The sequence below is a fragment of the Parasteatoda tepidariorum genome, chromosome 10 (genome assembly GCF_043381705.1).
Source record: "Parasteatoda tepidariorum isolate YZ-2023 chromosome 10, CAS_Ptep_4.0, whole genome shotgun sequence".
Lineage (NCBI taxonomy): Eukaryota > Metazoa > Arthropoda > Arachnida > Araneae > Theridiidae > Parasteatoda > Parasteatoda tepidariorum.
In genome coordinates, this window is record NC_092213.1 from 80,476,708 (window position 1) to 80,496,773 (window position 20,066).

The 20,066-nt window shown below is 31.2% G+C and overlaps 1 long non-coding RNA gene across 1 annotated transcript; it reads right to left on the reverse strand.

The window, feature by feature from the left end:
* Positions 1-6,770: 6,770 nt before the first annotated feature.
* Positions 6,771-19,476, reverse strand: LOC139426780 (uncharacterized). The gene is made up of 2 exons (XR_011637992.1): positions 19,426-19,476; positions 6,771-7,201 (listed from the first exon to the last, which is right to left on the reverse strand). It is a non-coding gene; the product is annotated as an uncharacterized lncRNA (long non-coding RNA).
* Positions 19,477-20,066: the final 590 nt, after the last annotated feature.

Consider the following 20,066-nt stretch of genomic DNA (forward strand, 5'->3'; position numbering starts at 1 on the left):
GGGAGAACCCCGGTCAAATAACCGGTTATAAGGTTATCGGATCAGAAATGACGACGTAATGCGTGTTCAACGTATTGCATTCTATGAGTTGCCCATTTCTGCAAAGACTATTGCGTAGTGAGTTCAATCAGAATAACTGTGAATTCAAATTTCAAGAAAAAACCTAACATTTTAGATTGGCATTTTTATGGAAGAAAAAGTGACAAAAACTAAATATTTTGGTGAATATTTTATATTTTATTTTGATAGTTGTACTTCATTTATAACCAACTGTTAGTTTTTACACAGAAATGTCGAAACCATCAAGACAGCACAAGTTCTCAGAAGAAATAATATTAATTATAAGAGTTACAATTCTTATATATTCATATAATCATAAAAATAATTATAAGAGTTATAGAAATAATAATTATTAGAAGAAATATGTTTGCGAAAAATGTACAATATAAACACCCTGTAATACATAAAAATTGGCAATATACAATTTTGTTTAATTACAATGAAGTTTTTTTAGTTTATTTCCTTTCTACCATTCATATTTTATACTTTCAATAAAGAAACATGAAGTAAATGATTATGACTATTATAACACGGAACTTTCTGCTTTAAAAAATACATCATAAAAAGTGAAAAAGTATACGGTACGTTTTTAATCAGAAACCAGCAGTAAAATATATTTCTCATTCTGCAATCTTAAACAATTGTTATAAACCCGTAAATTTTATTACTTTTTATTTCTCTTGATTATACATTCACGTATGTAAACATGCTTGATTTTTTAAACGAAGTTGTTCGTAATAATTTTTAAAACATTAAAAATTTAATTAAGAATGAATAAAAAGAAAGCTAAACATAAATATTATATTAATAAATTAAGTCCTACGAATTCTCTACCGAATTAAAATTTCTTTTTATTCCCTTAAGAAACTCCCTTAAAAATTGCCTACTGCCTTAATTAAGGGAAGAAATAAATGTCGCAATGTGATAAAATAATTTCAAAACGAGATTACTTTTTTTTGCTAAAAAAAAGAAGCAAATTCATCATAAGCTTAGTAAATTTCACAAAAGGCTCGTGGATAAGACATATTTTTTTCTTAATCACTAAACAAAGCTTGAATATGGTACTACATCTACTGTTACTAGAATAATGAGTTTTTTTTTTAAAAAATAATAATAAGCTTCAATGTATATCAAAGTTTAAATTATTGAAATCTGTTATCGTGTAAATCTTTTTTGCTGTTCTTTTTCTCAAGCAAGTAAAGCGATAAATGTACGCAGTTAGTATTTTTAAATAGGAAATTTGTCAGTAAATTTGTATTTGAGTTTTTTTTTAAAATTTGGTAGGGCGTTGGACCCATATCCAAGAGGTCGAGAGTTCAGATCCATCAGAGAGAAAACTCCCTGCGAAGTAAATGACGACTTATGCACGTTAAATCTATCGAGTCACGAAGTCCTCCATGTTCCCACAGCAAATTACCACACTTGTGGCACTAAATTGGAGATTGATCGTTCTCTGGTACAAGTAAAAATTACGATCTAAGGATGATTGAATGGGTCAGCCCTATTTAACGGGTGTGACGCACGGGTGTGGCAGAAGGCGAATTCATGGCTATAGATGGCGCCACTGGAAAACAAGAAAAACACATTCCTTGCCCTAATGGTCTACGACAACAACCGAAGTAAATTATTTAATAATAGATGGTTTTAACTATCATGAATTAGTTTCGAGCAGTAGCAACATGATAAGTAATGCTGAACACAGTTTATCTCTATTCTGATGGGGATGGACTACAAAAAAAAAATAGTTTGCTTAATTTAATAACTTAAAGCTCCCGAGATGAAAAATAAATAATAATAAATAAAGAAGTAATTGAAATTATTTTAGCTTTATTAATTGTGCCGTTATATGCCTTTCAGTTTTGGGTATGGTTTCGTAGTTGTCTTTTTCCGTATTTACTTTTTACCACTCCGTACGAAGAACTCATATTCAGCTAATATTTTCGATATTATAACCGTCATTGAACAGTCGACTCAATTTTTTTGGTTTACGACTATTAATGTTCAATTCCGTAGTTTTTTTAATTTTGAACCGATCCAGAAGACAAGAAAACTTTTGAATCAGTACCCCCAGTGGTATGATTTGTTATGAGAACATGGGCAACTCGACAGATTTAAATTGCATCAGTGACTATTTACTGCACTGGGAGTCTTCGACCGGCGGGAATCGAACCCACGGACTTTTGGACATGGGCCCAGTGCCCTACCAACCAGGCTATCCCTCCCTCATATGCAGCTAATACTAAAAAAATATTTTAATGAATCATATGTTGTCTATTCTGGTCCAACGCCTTTCGCCATCTTTCTGACATTAGCACGATTCCACGCTCATAAAAAGTTTTGCCCTTTGTCGGCAAAATACTATGTTTTTTCTTATTGCATTATTAACTTAGAAACGTAAACTATAAATTTTATTAGTTGAAAACGTAACATACAATACTTAAATTTTACATAAACCTACTTGGAGAGGTCAAGTAAAATCTTTCTTCAATTTAGAAAATGAACCCTGCAGTGTATGTTGTTGTTGTTGCTTATTCCCAAAAACAAGCAGAGCTAAATCAGGTCATGGCCTTCTGCACCCAAAAGAAATTCATAGCCGTCTGATTGCTGATGAGGTCTCGCCTGGAGAGCATGAGGTGTACTTGTACCTTCTGCACACTTGATTATATCCTCAATTAATTATTAATTTAGTACCTTAATAACCTCAACTTAGTACTTTCAGTATATGTGGAGAAATAATTTACATTAAAAATATCAATAGTTATTTTATAGTTTAGAATTTGCCATCTTTAGAAAAGTCACAACATATTTTCAAAAGAAGTGGCCACTATTAAAGAGGCCTCTACTGATCACTGTCGGGTTACGATATTTATTAATTTTGTTTGGTGAAGTTAGATTGCTCCAAATTTTTTGATGACTTTATAAAAATTATAATAGTTCAAATTAGTTTTAAGAGTGGTCATTACAGAAAACCATGTATATACAACTTGTGAAATATTTTTACTACTCTTTGAGGTTAATTCAAAAGAGCGTACGGTTGAAAGTCGTAAAAGTATCCTAACTACAAAGTAATATAAAATAGAGAACAATAGTCGTTCTCAATAGTAGAACAATAGTTTTTATTACAATAGTTATGTTTTCAAATATGTATGAAGGGCAGTTATTTAGTAAAACCTTGTATGTACAGAATATGAAAAGTGTTCTTTAAGGTTATTTTATTCTATGAGGGTTGTAAAATGGTTAATAGAGAACAATAGTTGTTCTTAATAGTGGAACAATAGTTTTTCTTAATATTATAGTACGATAGCTGTGTCTTAAAATATGTATAAAGGTTGCTAATTCAGTGGAACCATGTATAAACTGAATATGAAAAGTATTCTTCAAGGTAATTTATTCTATGAGGGTTGTAAAATGGTTAAGAGAGAACAATAGTCGTTTCTTAATAATGGAACAATAGTTTTTCTTAATTTTACTACAATAGTTATGTTTTAAAATATGTATAAAGGGCGGTTATTCAGTAGCGAGCCATGTAAATACAGAAAATGAAAAGTATTGTTCAAGGTTATTAATTCTATGAGGGTTGCAAAACGGATTATAGTGAACAATAGTTATGTTAATCTTTCAATAACGCTTTTCCACTGGGATTATCAAATTAGTTTCTCCCGAAAGGCAAGGTAGCACAAGTATATTTCCAAATCGTTAAAACAGAAATTAGGGGCAGCCGCTCATGTTATGTAAATGGTAGTGAAATTTCGTGTCCGGTATCAATTAGAAAGGCAGGAGACCCCCCACTACATGCAAAGCCGATCGTGAGATTGCAACGGATTAAATTCCTGGATGTCACCACAACCGTAACTGCTGCATTGCAGGAGGAGGGATGAGGGGCGGGGAAAGGGAGCAGGATATAGTAATTCAATGTTGTGAATAGTAATCATCGTTTCAAGATGGTTACAGGCTAAGGAGAGTTTAAAGGGATGAAGCCAACTTGTTCCAAAGCTCGCTTCCAAATGAATTTCCAGTTGGCTTTTATGGGTCGCCGGAAACTAAATTGTTAAAATAATTACTCCTTAAACGTGCACTGAAAGCATTCATTTTGTTGTTTACGAACCATAATAAAATTTAGGATACTTTTGAGGTTGAGATTAGAGTGAAATGCAGTCTTAAATTATAAAAGAATGTCTGTATTAGGCTTAAGAGACGATAATGATAATTTTCTTCTCATTCCACTCTAAGGAGTTCTGTTACGTTTTCATTTGATTTTTGGAACACGGGATGGTATTGTGATTAGAGCATTTGCTAGTAAAACTTGGTCCGTCTGTTCAAATTCTAATCATGATTACCCAAGTCAATATTCTTGATAGTACCATCAAAACATTTCGATGGTTTTCGTTGGTTCCAGTGACATTTATGATGGTCCGACATCATTTGATGGTTACCATCATCCAACATTTTCCATCATGAGATCATAGTTTTTGATATGCTAACTAGCTTCCATCATTCCATGATGGAAAATGCTACTTTAATGCAATGATGACCAACTATAATGTATCGAACTAATAATGTATCGAAGTTGCCAAGTATACAAAACAAAAACATATCATGGTTACTATGAAATATATAAACACATAATAAATCTAGGTTAATTAAAAGATGTGGACATGGAAAAACTTTATTTCCACAAATTCATTATGCGATACAATGTTGTATTAAATTAATTTCACGTTAACTAACGTTCTAAGTTATGTGGAGAAATTTAGCTCAACTTTAACACGACATTTTCCTTATAAATGACCAGCTGGAGCTGACGTCATAAGTCACATGTGTGGGTATTGTGATCTTCTTGAAGTGCAAGTACCCAATCCCCAAGTACATTATTTTACCGTCATGTTTAAGGAATAATTTTAACTCAGCACAAAATCGCAAAAGAAAATGGCAACGCACATTCTTTTTAATTATTTTTTTTTTGCCAAAATTTCGCATATTAAACTGAGACAATGAAAAGATATCTGTACCATTCAATACAAAAACTTTTCGACATTTATTTAAATAAAAAAAATTATAAATATATTATTTCAAATTAATTTATCTTCGTTTAAATTCAATTCGCGATTGCAACGAACTATAGGGGGCGTTGTTGTATGAGACGCATACCTGCGATTTCTACATGAACCGTCATTCAGTTACTCTAGAGACGTCGTTAATGTAGCATGTAGCATTGCAACGTTCCTTCTTTATTGTGACTAATTAAATTTAAAAAAGAAAAATGCTTGATATTCTTTCTTATGCAAACGAAAACAAAATGGTATCTCTTTTTATTAGAGAAGGAATATCCAAAACACATCGGAAAAATATTTGTACATTAACAGAAAAAAATATGCATATTCTTATAAGAGTTAAAACCTAATGCCCGAGAAATAGTTTTACTAAATTTAATGATATAACATGAAAGGCCCATTTAAACTTTACATTCTATAGTTTTAAGAATCATATTACTTCAAAAATTAAAATGAACAAAAAGTATACATAAGCCTCATAATTTTATGAAATTTAATTTTGTAAACAAAGTTTTTTGACAACAATTTTTATCAAAAAATTTCAAGTTTCAATAAAAATCATTATTTAGAAACTAAGAAACGTAAAATAAAGAATGCTGACGAAACAAAAAAAAAAAAAAAAAAAAACAATTCTTTTTTGTCGCCATTTTTAGTGCTACGAAAATTCGTCTTTGGGATTTGCCAAAAACAAAACAAGATGCAATTTTATTTTTTCAGGAGGGAAATATTTTACCGAAAAAACGAAAATGTACCAATTCCCACAACATAAAACTTTATCTTGGTAAACGTACGTTTTGGAAATGTTATTTCATTTGGAATCTTATTTATCAGAGTTCATATGGCGATATGATTGTTTTGAATCTATGCTAAACTCTATATCGGCTCATTTTCCACCGAAATCCGATTGACTATTTTGATTTTAAATAAAGTGTTTTATTTTATGAATTGTCGCAAAAATTTTAAGTGTAGATTGGCGGCACTTAAAAACCGCCAAATCTGTAGCGGCGGTGGCGTTAATACGTAAGTACCGAATTTTTATTCCATACTTTTCTGAATCATATTACTTCAAACATTGGAATATACAAGAAGTATACATAAACACATAATGTTATACCATTTATGTTTTCAAAAAAAGTATTTTGACAACAATTTTTATCAAAAAATTATAAACTATAAAACGGAAAATAAAGAATTCTTAGGATAAAAAACGATTTTAAGAATTCTTTACATTGAAATAAAAACTTTCATATAGTTTCTTTTCTTATTATTCTTATAGTTCTTAATCAGACGTAAGAAACCATTCTGTAGAGAACTATCATCAAATAAGAAAAAAAAGTTTTACAAGCTAATTTTTTATTATAAAAATCATAACACTTACCTTCTTTATAAATCCGTAGAGTTCCAAATGAAATGTTCTTCGTTTGAAAGTTTTATTTTCAAATAATATGTGCATAGATTATCCCTTTATTACTTTTAGATAACATACCACACATCAAAATTTTATAATTGTAAGATCTCGATATGAATTTGAATATGTAGCTTAAAAACAGAACAGCTGAATTCTAGTTGAAATTATCTATTCTTTCAAAACTAAGAAATACTTACCAAGAAAACGATAAAAAATTTATTAATCATCAGCACAAATGACACTATTTCAAGTAATTTGGTTGATTCTTTATTGTTGTTTTCCGAATTATATAGATACAGAAATATATACTGTTCTATAACAAAGAAGAATTCTATAACTATTGCAGTTCTTGACGTTCTGAATTCACATTTCTTTATTGGAATGACGAAAGCAATGTTGACTTCATTTTAATTTGTAATGAATTGAAGACAGAAAAAATTATTTTACCGTAATATACACATCTGTAACAGCAAGTGATCATGAAATTGTAAGTTATGTTGTTGGTAATAGAAAGGTAAAAATTATTGAGAAATTGTTCTTCAAATGCTTGGCGTGTTCTGCTTCAATGTTTGGCATGTTCTGGTTAGTTTTTTCAAGTTCTTCAGCTGTTCCTTAGGGAAATTTTGATTTTTATTTGCTGCTAAGAAAATGGCGTCCGTCATGGCCGATGATTTTGATGGAACTAAATGAAAACGTGATAAATTAATGTCTGATATTTACAGGCTCCCGATAGAGGGCGTACTCGAGCGTTGCGATCGCGAATTATGCTCTAAGACTTTTCAGATAATCTTGAACACTTATAGAGACATGACAAAATATATAAAAAATTAAAATGGCAATAAAAACGTTCACCCGCTGACCTGACTATAACATTTTGAACTTTTATATGAGATTGCAATTATTTTTGTCTTACGATAAAAGTCCAAATCCATTGCAAAGAAGGCATATTAATTCTTAGAAAGTCCGTTTCTGGGTCTAGTCTTGTATATTTGAAGTAAACCTGTCAAATCATTATATTTGAAGTAAACCTGTCGAATCATTATATTTGAAGTAAACCTATCGAATCAGTATACATACTTGAAGTTAACCTGTCGAATAGCACTCTCCCGCCAAAACAATTGGTATCAAACTATTTGGTGGTAAACTATTGGTATTCTAGACTGCAACTATGCTCCATATTTTCAAGGCTGAAAATTCAAATGCGACAAAAATTTGTCAAAAAATAAGCATCAGAAATTTGAAACGTAAATATCTCTATAACATAAAAACATTATAATCTAATTCTAAGGCATTCTTTTTTTGGCCGAAATGTCACGTGGTGGGATCAAGTTATCCCTCATTCATTTCCATATTGTTTTGGTTGTCATCAGCAAAAAAATAATAAAGTCCAATGTTCTGGGGAGTTTTTTCAAGTTCTCCTGCCTTTTCCTTAGGGAAATTTTGCTTCGTATTTGCTGCTAAAAAAGTGACTTCCGACTCTGCCAATGACTATGATAGAACTAAATAAAAATTTTATAAATAAATGCCTGATATTGTCAGGCTACACTAGAGAGCGTACTCAAGCGTTGCGATGGCGAATTGTTTTTCTATAAATATTTTCGCATCCCTAATTAAAAGTTATTTTCTTGTACCGCTATTATTACGCTTTTAATTATTTTCCTGTACGTACGTAATTTTCCTGTACTGCTATTTCTACGAGTTTAAAATTAAGAGAATTGTTTTTTATAATTATTATTATCATTATATAATGTAATTCTGCTCTACATTTTAAGATAAAGTTATTTAGAAGCGTGGCCCAATCTTATTAAAACCGTTTTATAATTATTATTTTTGTAGAGATAACAACTGTTGTAAAGTACAATTCAGTTAAAGATACATGTTAAATGATTTAGAACTTATTAATCAGCTTCATGCGCAATGAAATGCAAGCAAAAACAGCATTTAATGTATCCGCCCTTAAATGAAAATATTAAATTATGGTTGCAAACTCCTCATATTTGTTAGAACAATATAATTGTTGTTTTAAAAAACTGATTACTTGGAAAAATTACTTCTGTTCACAAATTGGGAAAAATATACTTGAGGGTGCCCCTTGGCGAAATTGGCGTCTTATGTTTGGCGCTATTCCTGTTTGCGCGGAACACCGTGGTAACAGGAATTGCGGCCAAAACATAATGATATTTCAATAAAACATTAAAAAATTTCATCAAAACATCGGCCAAAACTTGCAATGAACCCAATATAAGCCAAATTAATAAACCCAATAAAAAGGATTTTGCATCGAAGCAAAAATTATTGGAGTAGGTGCAGAAAGAGAAGGGAAAAAAAACAACCCACTTCTTCATTAAGCTTGAATATTCTCAGATTTAGGTGCACAGAATTATCTAATAACATTTAGATACTGTCTAAATTTGTCATGAATAGAATCTGTGTACCTCCATCGCCACATAAATTCGACGAAATACGAATCGAAAATGGCGTCTGTAATACCGGACTAGCTGTGACATTTTTTTCTTAGATCCTTTTTCATGACTGCCCACATACCTTCGATCTTATTGACCAGATTAAAAAATAACGTTGCCAGCCGGTATCCAACGTAGAACTAACGGACCTCTGAAATTACATATACCGTTGAACATTTAAAAATAACGCTAAAATGTAAACCACTCAGAATCACGATTGGGTTTCGCCCAGCTTGGCGATCAATCGCGATCACAAGTTGGCGAGAATCAAGGGGCACCCTCAAATATAGTCTACCCACAAATGGTAATATGTAACTAACTAATAGATAATACCTAATAGATAACTAACAGATAATAACTTGGACGTGGGAAGTGGAGGCACAAGCAAGCAGAATTCCTTTCAGTACCTATACATGTGAAAGGAATATTTTCAAATTTAGTTGAAAAAACTGTTTTCCTGCCAAGAAACAACAATTATTGCGAAGCAATCATCGGGGTTGGTGAGCGGCAGTGAACAGGGGTCTCAGCCCCCTTATCATCGACAATAAAAAGCAAGAAACATTATGGTTCGTCCCTCGTATTAATACAATATGTAAAATTCAAATTGTTAGAATAAAATCTGACGACAAATATCTTTTCTTTATATCTTACTCATTTTTAAAATAATATTTTCATTCTTTTTTCTTCAAATTTGGCAATGTTATTGCACTGTCTCGTCTTTTTGTTGAATGATCATTCTAGGAATTAAAAGTATGAAAGATTGTGTTAAAAACTTTCTCTTGTAAAAGCAATAAAAAATGATAATTTAGCTGCAAATTAAAATATCAAATCTTAGTCTCTGTAGCATAATAAAATATGCTAGGATGACGTCACTTTCCCGCAAAAATCAATTCTTCATATTGGTACGAAACTTTGTTTTTTCGTTCCACAAGAGATGGAGGAAGCAAAGGAAAAAAAATAATAATTCCGAAATCCATTTCCTAAAGATTATAATCCGAAAATAATTACGTGGGGGGGGGAAGAGAAAAGAGATTCCAAGCTGTGCATCTGACATTTTAAATTTGTTCACTATAACACTACTTTAAAGAGTTAAAAATTTCTTTCTTTCCTCTACAATTCTTTCTTTCAATTTCCTGTTTTCCCAATTTAAAGGAAATTCCGGATTCTTCATTTTGGCTTTCTCGTTTATGTAATTCATTTATTTTTTTTTTAATCGGATTAATATTCAAAAATTTCTTACTTTTTTAGCGGTTTATTTTTGATTAATTAAAACTTAAAGATGTTATTTAAATGCACCCATTATGTGTTCTTTATTTAAAAATGAAACAATATCTTAAAAAATGATTTAGTTTCATAAATACATATTGATTTCGAATAGATGATATATTTATATATATTTATAAAATGCGTATGGAACCTTTCAGAAGAGAGTATTAAATGTTCGTTTTAGTGTAGTTTTGGTTTTATGTTTTTCATATGTTTTTGGTAATTCTATTAAAGAAGAGAAATTAATCTTTCTTTTCTTTTATGCAATAAATAAAGTCTGAATAACTACTTTCCAACTTTTCCGAGCAAATAATTACTTTTGAAATAAGCTAACGAACAAATTCATTCATGGATGAAACTTGGCATATTAACTGTATACCTTAAGGGTATTCACTATTTAAAATAATAAAGTACACTAGGCAGCCAATTTAGAGAAAAATAACACGTTTGGAGATTTAAGCATAATTTATATTCTAATTGAACTTTCGCTTTGATAACGGCACAGTGGCTTAGAGGTAGGGTCTCTTGGTATAATGTTTGGGGTTTGAATCGTGCAGTGGCGTGAGTTTTTTTTATTTATTTTTTTCACTTTTTCATTTTCATTTTTTTTTAGCAAACAGAGATAATTTAGATTTAAACGCAATTAAGAAGTGGATGAATAATGCACGAAGATTCATTTAAAGCTTCCTTGTAAGTTATATCGTTTGAATAGTTAAAAAAAATTTCAATTTTCGAATTCCAAAAACATAAAAATAGAATTTTAATCCCTGGAAGGTGATCACGAGTTGCCCATTGGCAAAATGGTTGTTGTCTAATTTTTTGTTCAGTCTCGGTAAGTTTAAGCCTTGGCATTGTTTTTTTTCTTGTGTCAACTCTAACCTTTGGTACCGTGTCAATCAGTTTTGGATCCTCTCTATTTGTGATATTCAAATGAATTAAAATCGAAAACGATCCAGTTTGAACTGTACTTTAAAATTTCTAATTATTAACTAAAGCAATAAAAACAAAAATATCGTTCAAATGATGAGATTTTCTTTTATTAACAACTGAAGAGGTATTTATGGGATCTCTCTGGTCCCATATCTCAAAAATAAATTCTCCAACTTAGTGCATAACAAAATTAAAAGTGAAAAAAAGAAGAATTCTAAACAAATTATCAAACAGCAGCGGTCGCCACAGCAACGCATGTAATTACGACGCGTGCGCATTGTTTACTATTACTCTTGAACACAGTTGAAAAGTGTGATGACGCCCAAATAAGATGCGCATGCCATCAAGCCCAAAACAACACCCATTTTGCCAATGGGTAAAAACTTTTAAACTAGAAAAACTTTTGAAGTATTATTTATGTTAGTTGCGTATAACTTATCGGACCAGATGTGATTTAATTATTATGAGAAAAGGTTTATCAATTCAAATGTGATCCTTGTCACTAGAATTTACTTTACTGTTCATTAGAATTTACAAAAAAAAGGAGGGTTATTGTAGAATTGGCAATTGAAGAGCAAGAGCATTGTGGAATTGATAATTCAAGAGTTAAGAATTGTTCGTGATATCTTAATGAAAATAAAAATGACAAAGAGATCGTATTGTTTCACTCACATCCAATTTACAGCGTAAAAGAAAACTAGAGGTACATGTGTCAGGATAGCTACATTGCTCACATTAAAAAAAATGATGGTCATTGTGGAATTGCCGTGCATTTCAAAAATATATATATGTATATAAAATTTTGAACTAGACTGGTTCCCTCAATTCCCTTTCATCTTCTTTTAAAACTAAGTTGTTGTTTTTTTATAATTTTAATAGTTCTTTTTTTTTTAATAATTTCTTTTTTTTTATAATATAAATAATTTTGAAGTTACAATCTATTTCCATGGAAAATTTTTGTAAGCGAAAAAAAGGTGCTTTTTTTTTAATGTAATTCTTTTTTTCTTCTAAAAAGTGTTAACCCGAAAGTTAGACAACGATTGAGATAAAAATATTTAATAAACCAATCTTGAAAAGATTTTTCTTTTTCTCATTTCGAAATTCTACTTTTTAATGCGACAGGAAATATTTAAATATTTTTGAATAATACATTATTCTTACAGCAAGGTTGAAAATTTCGCGACTTTTAGAAACATTAAAGGAAATCAGCACTTTAAAATCGTTCAAATAATGATAACGATTCGCCATCTCTTTGTGAAAATGTGTGGATATTCAGTGTGATAAGAGAAAAAATATACGATGCTCCGCAGAAAATTTTAGTTAAACTGTACGTTTCATTTAAAGTGTTTTTAATTTACATTTACAGAAAGAATTTAAGAAAAACATTGGGCTGCAAAAATGCCATTTAAATTATACTTTCCATATAAAATGTTTTAAACGAAAATTCCTTTAAAGAAAAAAAAATAAAAATATTTAAACGCTATTTAAATAGAAATTATAATAGATGATAGTAATAGTTGCTATGACGCAAAGGAATCAAGTTTATTGCCAGTCGATTTTAAACAAAGCGTATTTTAATCTTTCATTAGTGCCATTTTCACTTGAATTTTTATAGCATTTTATTCTTTGATCGCTATAAACCGGTAAGAAGATAGCTTTAATGAAAAGTTTTTCATTTAAAAGTCTTTAATTAGAAATTTTAAACAGATACTCAAATTTTTTTTATTCTTGCCTAATATGAAAGCAAATTAATTGACACATCATAGAACTTTAACAACTTTTAAGATGGCGGAAAATGAGTTTCTTTAGCAAACGATCTGAAAAGAAATTCTTTTCATAATAAAAGTTATATTCATTTTAAGAGCAAACAATAAAGAAAAACAATTAGTCACTGTTCAAACAAAAATTATGAAGCATAATAGTTGCTGTGACACGAAAGTCTAAAGATTATAAACAAATCCCCGATTGTAACGTACCGCATCTTAATCGTTCATTTGCGCCATTTTTACATTGATTCTTATAGTACTTTATGTTTTGTTCACCGTAAACAGATTGGAATATTGCTTAAAGAATAAATAGTTTTTCGTTTAAGGCCTCTAATTAAAAATTTCGAATACATTCAAGAACGCTTTTTTTATATTTGTTATTTTTTATTATCTTTTTCTTAGATGCAGGGTAAATTAATTAACGTCATTTAGAATTTTAACGATAATTTTTCAGCTAGTGAAAAATATGTTTCTTCGCAGACGATCGCGTTTATTACTCGTATAACAAGTTTTCTCGAACTCATCAAAACATGGACAATAATTGAAGGGGAAAAAATTAATAATTACTCCTCTCTTAAGTAAACAAAGAAAGTAAAGTGGCTGCTTTCTTGTTCTAACATGACATAAACAGCTTGAAACGATTTTTTTTTTTAATTGACGAGAAAATTATCGATTTGAAAAACAAAGTATGGAGAATTTAACGCCTATACTTTAAAGTAGCTTTAGTAAATAATTGTAAAATTATGGCAAATATCTATTAGCATTTTTTTTGGACTTGTAGTTTCAACACTTTTTATTGTTTTTTAATACATAAGCAATTTTATGTGTTTCAGGGTATTAAAAAATGTGGTCAAATATTTGTTAAGGATTAATTTAAATATTTGGTCAGGGAAGTTATTTTTTCTGTATTAAAATTGACTATACTTTCCATTAATAAAAACTAAATTACCTCTTAATACGTTATTGAATGAAAAAATATTATATTAAAGTTATCTAANATTCCGCCAGGACGAGTCCACCTGCCTTTCAAGGGGTGTCCGGTCATTAATGGCTAGATAGTGTATTTGTTAAGGATTAATTTAAATATTTGGTCAGGGAAGTTATTTTTTCGGATATTTTTCGTTTATTTTTTTGATCTTACATTTTTAATAATTCGACAGTATTATCTATCTATATTAAAAAATTAGAAGCGCCGCTGTAGTTTCTGGTTTGGGTGTTCATTAGCAATGCGTTTCGTTCTGCTGCAAAAAAATTATTGGGTTTGGAAACTAGATATAACGAAGATATGTAGAAAAATGTACAGAGAGTAAGATGACAAAAAATTCTCATTCGAAAAATAGTTCAAGGACTGTTAAACTTACATTAAAAAATACCATGCAGACCACACTACAGACCACTGAAATGCAACTACACCGTTAAATTTCGATGTGCCGAAAAGGCGATATTCTTTTCGTTTTTTTTTAATTGAATTTTTTTCAGAAATTATTGCAATTTTTAATGACTATTTCGTGAATTTTCTCTCACTTTTTTTTACTTTGCATTTTTAACTGTTATAAGCCTCGTTAGCGAATAAAATTATTTCTCATTTATCTCAACAACAAATATTGACTTTTGAGAGAAAACAAAAAAGATTGATGAATAAGAAACTGTAGCAAAGGTTGCTGAACGGAACCCCTAGTCACTTTTAAAATGAGGCAAGAAGCGTTTGATTTGTTATTTTTGCTACGTTGGTTTATATATTTTTTAAAACTTATTTATAAATATATCTGGCGATTTTGAAATATCATTGCAATCAGCCCAGACACCTTACCTTTTGGCTAATTAGGAAGTGAGGAAGGTATTCCTCAACCAGACAAAATTAGCTACGGCTTACTGCAATAAATCTTAGTATAACTGTTCACAATTACTCTTGACTTATCTAGGTTTCTGTCACTTCTTCACTATCAGCCTGAATTAAACCAGAGTGATTGAGCAACGAAACATAATTAGCCTGGATGAACCCACTGCATGAGCTTTAAGCCTAAAAACATTCAGGCAGATTAAGAAGCACTAGAGACTTTCCAATTAGTCTGAGGCATTGGGAATTGACGAAAGTAGATAGATGACGAGATAGCATTTCAAATTTAGTTTAGAACATAGTCATTTCAATCATGATATCGTAAAATTAAAAATCATTGGTAACTGTTCCAATTTTTTTGGGTTATTAAGAAACATAGTTAAAAAAAAACATAAGTTTACAACAAAGAGACGGTTTTATCAATTAGTCTACGACATAGTCATTCCAACTATAGGGACATAGGATGAAAATGATTTTTATCACTATAGACACTTCCAATTAGCCTGTGTCATTGTTACGTGGAAGTTGATTACAAAGAGACGGATTTTCCAATTAGCCTGCGGCATAATCAATCCAATCGCAGAATTTCGAGCATGCCATTGATAGAAGAAACTAACAATGCGGAAAATTAAATGGCGGAGGTTGATTACAAAGAGACGGATTTTTCAGTTAGCCTGCGACATAGTCAATCCAATCGTAGGATTTCTAACATGCCATTGATAGAAGAAACTAACAATGCGGAAAATTAAATGGCGGAGGTTGATTACAAAGAGACGGATTTTCCAAATAGCCTGTGATATAATCATTCCAATCGGAGAATTTCTAACAAGCCATTGATAGAGGAAACTAGCAATGCGGAAAATTAAATGGCGGAGGTTGATTACAAAGAGTAGGGTTTTCCAATTAGTCTGAGACATAATTCCAATCGTAGGATTTCTAACATGCTATTATTGATAGAGGAAACTAACAATGCGGAAAATCTGAATATGGCGTTTGATTATTAGACCAGAGTTAATGTCCACCCAAAACGGCGTGTCGACCCAATAACTTCTATGAATCGGCTTCTTTGGTTCAATATAGCCCACAAAATAACATCATTTTACTTTATACCTCAAATCTTCCTTGTCAATTCCGGAGAGAAACCTCTGAGAAAGATTCCTTTTTTTGGAAGAAAACAAAAGCTTAATTCATTTCCTCCGATTCAAATGAGCCAGAAAGATTCGAAAGAAGAAAAAAAAACCCGTTGTGTGGGAAGATTGAACTTTGCTTTTTTACCCTTTTAAAGAAAATGGTTCTTTAAATTATATTTTTGTTTTTAGGCACCATTACTCTTTCTTTCTCTTTGGGTAGAGGGGGGGGGAGGCCTGAAATGAGAATTTCTTTTTTTTTTTTTTATCAGAACAAGGGTAATGAAAATCCGAAAGAACAGATGTTGATAGCGTAGGGAAACTTTATGTCGGCCATTACTATTTTTCATTTGTGCGCGTGTGTGTGTGCGCTTTAGTGTGCGTCAAACGCAGGCTACTTTTTCTCTTTTTCATTCTTCTGTGGCTCAATTTTCGTTATAAATCGAGTTTTTTACTTTCCGCGCGGCTCTCGAGGTAATGCTAAAAATCGTAACTTTCAGGCCCGGTAGGTACCTTTTTTTTTTCATTGCCTGAGGGCTCAATTAGACTACGAGACTACCACTTTCGATTCCCCATATTATAAAGAAATAATGAGCACACAGAGAGGGGTTTGGAATCGACGGGATTGTAAAAATAAATCGATATATCAAACAAAAGCTATTCGAACTTTTATTCGGCAACAAAATACGAGCAATGGAGGAAGATAATTTTAATAGTTTCAAATTATTTTGATGATCAATTTGTGTGCATTTACTTGTTTTTCGAATTCCAGAGAGAACGAAAGATGTATTTTTACTTAGAAAATGTGATAAATTGTAACTTAATAAGCGTAAGATGCATTAAAAAATAACGAATGGGTTTGGGGGGAAGCATTCTTTTGGATTTTCCAAAAATATGGACGTAATTTATTTTTGAGTTTTGTTCGTTTGTATCATTTAATAAATATACAAAAAAAAAGTGCTCAGAATTATTTAATGAGATATAGGTTATTTTGATTTAAGCTTTTTTTAAAGTTATATTGATTCTTCTAAAATTTTATATACCGTACACCGAATTACTTTGACTCAACACACCCACACACAAAGTTTAATTACTGTATTGAACACAAGAAACAAGACATTGGGGGTATTTTTAGGCTTAATAGTTTTCACCCCATCGGAGTATATTTTACTAGTTTTATGTTATTTAAAAATTTGCCAGCGGCATTGAAGTTTTGGTAAGCGAGTAGTTCTGATGAGTAAATTATTTACTTAAGAACTTTCCACTGTGAGTAAATTCAGTTACTTGACAAAAATATTGTACTAACCACACAAAGCACGATATGTACGTTTAGAAACCTGGTACCAATTTGTAATAATTGCTTTTTCCCTTGTTTTTATTTTGATGGTATATCCAAAAGAATTTGTTAAGGTAACCTCTAAAATTAAATCTGGTAGATTTAATTTTATAGTCCTGCTTAATTCTATAATAAATATATTCCTGTTTAAAAAACTAAAATCTAGAAAAAAAAATTTTTTTTTACCCAACCTAATGTACGAGGATACTTAAGTGCTCCTTAGTTGGTTAATAAGAGATTTAAAATAAAAAGTATAACATTCATAAGTTAAAAAAAATAAGCTTGTTTATTTAGTATTTTATTTTATAACCGTCGTTGAACAGCCGAACCGGTTTACTACTACTAATATTCAACTCTGTTGCCTTGTAATTTTGAACCCAATTCAGAAAACAAGGAAACTCCTGGATCAAGTATTGGGAGAAATTTACCTTCGTGTAGCTTTTTTTAATGGAACTAACGAACATTTGCGTTACATGGCGAGGAAAATCATGAAAACCTCCGACTGCTAGTTTAACGGCAAGGGAACTCAAACCCATGATCCGTTTGCCACTGCGGGTATTTTACGTCAGCACTGTGTTCCGTGCGAGCCGGATGCTTAATTCGTATCGACCAGTCATCGCTGGGATTTGAACCCCGGTGTCGTCATTAAAAGGTGAGCGCTCTATCCCCTGAGCCACCACGGCTCAAATAAATAAGCTTGTTATCATGTTTTCCAAATCTATTTTTCATATTTAAATAAATTGATTTTTCTATTTTGCAATATCATGCCATACGAACTCCGCCCCCGGCTTGTAACTACTAACATAGCTGATTTAAAATACCCCAAGTAGTAGACAGGATCATGAATTAGAATCCAATTGCCGTCAGACTAACCATTGGAAGTTTTCATGGGTTTCCTCTCCATCTAAGGCAAATGCGGATCATTTTCTCCAAAAAATCCTTTGCAAAGGCTAGTTTGGTGGGTAGGTAGGTACTTTTATTAACGTCGCACTAAAGCTGCACAATGGGCTATTGGCGACGGTCTGGGAACCATCCCTAAGGATGATCCGATGAAATCACAATTATGATCCTCTGCAGAGGGGATGGCTCCCATGCTTTTGGTAGCCCAACGACCTGCGCGCGAAGTAGGGTAATTTACTGTAGAAGAGTTTAATGAGGACAGATGCCGTGCACCCTCGGTTTCCACGCAGGCTGATCAAAGTGGTCACCCACCCACACACCGACCGCAGCCAGTGATGCTTGACTACGGTGTTTCACTGGAAACCGCATCTTTACTGTTAGTCCACTGCGGGACTCGAAGGCTAGTTAGACCCAATGATCGATTAAGAAGATCTCCAGGTGGTTCTTGTTTTCTGGGTCGGGCTCAAAATGCGCAGTTGAAGTCGTAAACTCAAGAATGGGTCGACTGTTCAGCGCAGTTATAAAATAAAGTATAAATTAAACCTACGACATATCCATTTAAAAAAAACTAGCAATAACTGATGTAATAAGATTTTTAAATCTTCAGTGAGCTTTCTAACATACAGAAAGAAAAACAGTTCGAAATTTAGTAAGCTACTAAAAATATCACAAGTTAAAATCATTTAATTTTAAATTTATTATTTAAAGAAAAGTTTTTTTTAAAGAGAACAATATAATAATGGGAAAATAAAATAAACAATGAAAAAACTCAGTAGCCGTGTAACACGAGAACGTACGGTTTTTAAAAGAGATAAGAAAACACAAAAAACGACCTTTTATCCTGTTTTGAGAGTTGTCCCTCAAACTGGACATTTGATCCAATTTTCTTTTATAAGCCACCCTCAAAATTCTGATGTATAGACAAAAAACAACTGTATCAGAAAAACAGACACGTGATTCGATTACTTATAGTTTCACAATAGGAGAGCTGCTCACCGCCCATCTTCTATGAAGATGGGTGGCCATCTTTGCCCCATTTCTAAGACATTTAGGTTCAACTTATTCTTATTAGTCTCATCATTTCATTTTAACAAGTAATATAACTAAAAGCAGATTTATTTAACATAAGCGTAGTAAATTGCAATTCTGTTATAGATGTCTATGATGCGTAATTATCTTTAGCAAAATTAACTCCTAAAAATTAAAAAATGCCATATACTAAAAAGCATTAAGTAATGGAGAAAAAACAATAATTGGTTTAGGAGAAAATTCAAAAACTCACCATACTATTTTTGACGCCAATGATGCTTTATTAGCTTTAGTTAGTACAATAACTGAAATAAAAGGAAGAAAAAAACTGTACTAAATATCAGAATTAATGAATAAAAACTTATTTGTTAAAAATAAAAGCAAAAAATCGCCATACTATTATTGGAGCCAATGATGCTCAATCAATTTTGGTTATATGTACCAATTAAAATAAAACTATAAGCTATGCACTGAAAAGTAGAACTAATAAGGAAATTCTCCTGTTTCGTTTCACGAACGAGGCCTAAACTATCAGCAATGAAGGCGAAATTAATAATTAAATCAACGCAAAGAAATGCTTAGTTCTCAATTAAAAAACAAAACAACCATTCTTTTTTTTCTCTTACATCAGTTAATAATAGCCAGATTCAGGTTATTATTTTTATAAAACAAATACATAGCGATTACGATAAAAAACTATTAAATCGATTCTCAACAGGTCCTATCTTGTTAGAGTAAAATGTCAACAAAAAAAAATGACGATAAAAATTGACGCCAATGATGCTTTCTTAATTTTGCTAATAAATACTAACTGAAATGAAAAATAAGCTATCTACTGAAAAACAAATACAATGAAGAAATTTAATTTGTTTTAGAGAAGCATAAAAAATCGCC